The sequence below is a fragment of the Gobius niger genome (assembly GCF_951799975.1).
Source record: "Gobius niger genome assembly, chromosome: 21".
NCBI classification, from domain to species: domain Eukaryota; kingdom Metazoa; phylum Chordata; class Actinopteri; order Gobiiformes; family Gobiidae; genus Gobius; species Gobius niger.
In genome coordinates, this window is record NC_136872.1 from 14,215,990 (window position 1) to 14,220,694 (window position 4,705).

Here is a 4,705-nt window from a genome sequence, read left to right on the forward strand (position 1 = left end):
CCAATTCTAATGATATAATCTCCTTACACACGATAGCGACATGAACGTAACCAATCAGGGCACCCACTGGAGAATGATTTCAACGTAATGATAACATCAAAACTCAATCCCGGGCCCTCCTGAGGTCTCCAAATGAGCGTCTATTTCTGTCCCGCCTCGAATGGGACCCAAAGTTTAATCATGATGTATTTGGGTTTGCACAAGGTCTCCGTGCAGTGTTTGATCAGAGGGAGACGGGGCTGATATCACAAAGGCAGGCGCTCCCATTCGTTTGCATGTAAGGTCACGATCGAACTCTGTTTCCTCATCAAACAGTCAGTATGCGTCGCGAGATTTCTATATTTATCCAAGGATTTTAGCAACTGAAATGGGTTCAAAGCCAAAATCTTGGACTGAAAGTAGCATTGTTCGAACATAAGTAATCTAGTACAATCAATGCAGGATTTTATCATTTTAGTACTTTTTGACCTTTAAGAATACTGTACTTTTAGGATGAAATACAACAGGTTCAACACAAATGATCAGTTTGTACTGTAATTTCCGTTTGCACGAGCAATATTCAGCTCTAATTGTTTTGTTTTTGTTGTTTTTTGTTACCAATATGACATAGATGATATGTTATTGCAGGGCTCCAGACTAAAATTTGTGTTAGTCTGCTTGGTTGGGTGTAGCTACCAGAACATATCTTGGCATACTACTTTAGAAATGCCCCAAAAGCATAGTTAAGAACAGGTTTAATGCCAGGATTTTAAACATTTGCTATTTCAATTCACACCATGCATTTTACATGATAATACATTTGGCAAAACAAAACTAAGGATAAAATTCAGAAATTTAAGCTATACAAGATATTATTAGAGCTACACCATCCAGTGTCAGTGCTGCTGCTCTTGGCAAGAACATGAGAGATTTTTCATCACAGTGAATCTTTACAAGACAAATGAAAGTGAAATGGAAAAAATACATTTTAACACTTTACATATGGCCTCCCTGCTGCACATCAGTAAGGTAAAGAAGCATGTAGTCCTCACTCAGCCAATCAGAAGAGATCACCCTACACCACAGATCCTACTACTGTGGCAATTGACCAATCAGCAGAGACCGGTCACACTCTAAACTTCCTGTTTTCTCTGAAGTCTGAAAAAGCCCCAAGTCTGGCTAAATTCATGGTACATTTCTTTACGTAACTTGAAAACTAACCATGGTAAGTTGATGAAACTCACACATTTTACTGGTGAATAATTGTGCTAAGTGATGATATATGTGTTGGTTTTGGAGGACGTAGTGAAATAAGTGAAATTACAGCATAAAAAAGGCAGGGACCATATTTGTTCATACGCCCTGTGAAATTATTTATTTCAAAGTATTTCAATGAGTGCCGTATGAAGGGTTAATTACTATTACCTAAAACTGACTTTTGGAGATCCATAATATTGCTGACATTAATAACTAAAATAAGGTTTACAACTTCACATAAAAGACAACAAGTACTTAAATTGGGATTTTAGAACAATAGACTTTGTACATCTAGTTTACTCAAAAAAAAAAAAGATTCCCCTCAGCTGACCTCTCTTTGAGTTATGAGCACTAATCTCTATTTAAATGACATACATAAAAGTGTGGGGACTTTTTTGTAACAAATGACTCCCCATAAAATGTCCTCTTTAGCATTTCCAGCATAAAAAATGAAGGGGAACCCTAAAAAAAATGTCCATTTGCATAGTACATCCCTCATCGCTTGTGAGAGAATCATGTAAAATTGAAACTCTGGCCCACGATAAATGATCAATTAATGTTAATAACGCGGCAACTTTCACCAACAAAATGCAAAGTTTGAAAACAATTCCTCAACACCGTGACAGAACACAAACACACACACGCACAGGCTTTCGCGCCCCCACAGCTTCGCAGCAGCTCCGACTGTCAGCAATAAACGCGTTCGCTCTGTTATTCTGGACAAAGCAGGCTAATTACAATGAGCATTCAGATGGATCCACTTCCCGAAAAGTATCAATCTTCATTTTGGGAGGCAGGGTTTTTTTTTTTTGCACTGCAGAGCCAGATGCTTCCTTCAGGCATCATGAGCACTGATTGGAAAATGTAAACAACAAATCACTTGTCTGTTGGTCATGCCTGGGCCTCCTGCAGAAGAATAGGGAGAAGATGACAATGCAATGAACTGATTCAAATGTTTCAAACCACAAGGTCGTGTTTTCATTCAATATATTTGGTCTTTTCAGGTTTTGCTGCTATGGTAGGGTGACCAGATTTCCCAACTTAAAAAAACTGGGATACAATTCGGGTGGTTTTGGAGAAATCTAGTGGAACGTGGGACAAAGCTCTCAAAAGTGGGACTGTCCTGGGTAAACTGGGACATCTGGTCACCCTATGCTATGGGTCGAAGAATCATAGACTTGTGAAATGGGCTACTGTAGGTCGAGAACATCTCCACATGTTTGTTTCAATTTGCAAATGAAATGTGAGCCGATAGGCCAGGGTAACGCCTCATTTGAAAGCTAAGCCTATAAAACGGATCTTTTTCCTCATGTTGTTGCCGTATTGTCATCGCTTTGACCACTTCCTTTTTCCATCACATTTCTGCTGATTTTTTTGTTGCGTTCTTGTCACTTTTTTGTTGTTTTCTGTTGTCTCACATTTTTGTTTACTTTATCTCACATTTTAACTTTTTCTCACATTTTTGTTTACTTTATCTCACATTTTTGTTTACTTTTTGTCTCATTTATTGTTTACTTTTGTCACATTTGTGTTTACTTTTTGTCTCATTTATTGTTTACTTTTTCTCACATTTTTGTTTACTTTTTGTCACATTTTTGTTTACTTTTGGTCACATTTTTGTTTACTTTTTGTCTCATTTATTGTTTACTTTTTATCACATTTTTGTTTACTTTTTGTCTCATTTACTGTTTACTTTTTCTCACATTTTTGTTCAATTTTTCTCACATTTTTGTTTACTTTTGGTCACATTTTTGTTTACTTTTTGTCTCATTTATTGTTTACTTTTTCTCACATTTTTGTAAAATTTTTCTCACATTTTTGTTTACTTTTTCTCACATTTTTGTTACTTTCTGTCACACTTTCATTACGTAGTATTCTTCTCGTTTTCGTCACTATTTTAACACAGTTTTTCAAAGAGCTTTGAGATTTGGGTGAAGCCAAACTGGAGAAAATGTGCTCAGTTCAGGTGGAGGGTTAAGAGGTTAAGTATATTTAAAAAAAAAAAGCTGAATAAAGCACAATAAAGTGTTCAGTATTGATAGCTTTCCCCTCATCAACACCACTGACACTTCCTTGACACTGTGACAGCCTGAGACGCTCTTGAACCAGACAGGACCATCAGGCTTCTGTGCCCGTGTGAAACCAGAGGCTTCGACTAATCAAGCCTTAACTGCTCGCTACATAATTCAGAAGTGCTATTATAATATGTCATAACTGGAAAGGTTCTGCAATGCATCTTTGCTGGAGTGAAATATGTGTTTTATTAATGTGCCATAATGAAAAATTGGACCTGGTGAAGCCGTGCAGTGTCGGTTTCCCCGAGTGACTGGGGAGTTGGAGTTTGAAGAACCCTAAAAAAAAAAAAAACTGCAGACCCATAGCTTTAAGTACTGTTTAATATTATATATATTGGTCCCCAGATCAGGTGTTTGGAGTGAGGAACGGATCAAGACGTACACAAAGTCCTCATTCTGGTTTCTTCTCAGCAGCTGTCAAAGCGCATGCATCAAATCCTCCCGATATTGTACTGGAGTGATCGCCATGTCTCCCAGAGCGAGGAGAGGCAGGCAGAAAACACCGGGCGCATCCCCAAAGCCACCGCCGCACGCAATTAAAGTAAAACCCCACCGTGGGGAAAGGTACCGGAGGCCACACGAAGGTCAAGCAAAAACCTCCAATTACTGGCACGTCATATAGATTGTCAGCCAGATGACTTTTTTTGGGGAACTGTTTTTATTTAGTGCTAGGAGCGGCGCCATCAGAAGGGGAAAGGAGAGAAACTTAACTACAGTACAGTGTGTAGGTTGTGGGTTTCAGCTATAAATAGAAAAAATGCATAGCTGAGAACTCTTTGTCAAAGGAGTTGCCGTACAGACTGGCACCAAGATTCACTTTTGCGACCGAGTTTTATGGTAGGGCTTTGTGACATTATGGATACATGATTTTGTCACGTTGATTGACAGCACAAAGATTACAACATAAACCTCATCTTAAATATCAAATGAATACCAAATTGTTTACATTTGATCCCTCCTAAGTCTAAATTCCACTCCAGACAATGAGCCATTATTGCCACAGAATTGAATATAGACCCATTGATTAAAAAGCTTGCGATTGACCAGAGGTTTAAAGCAGATTTGATAAATGTTGATTAACTGCACAGCCTTACTCTAAACAGAGCTAATTGTGAAAAAAGGTTACTCTTACAAACCAAAAAAAAATAGTGCAAAACATTCTGATCTTTAAGTCAGACTCATGCATGAAAAAACAGTTTGGTCAGAAAAGGTATTTGAAATAGAACATTGTAAATTGACTTTAACCAGAAATAAGGATGACTTGCTGTAGGCAGAGCCTAAATGGGTAGTGACCCGAGTGGATTCCAAATGATCCCGAAATAGCGTGAAGAAACAGAGCATGACATACTTTACAAACATGTGTTTTATTGTCGGGACAAACTACAGAATGTAAA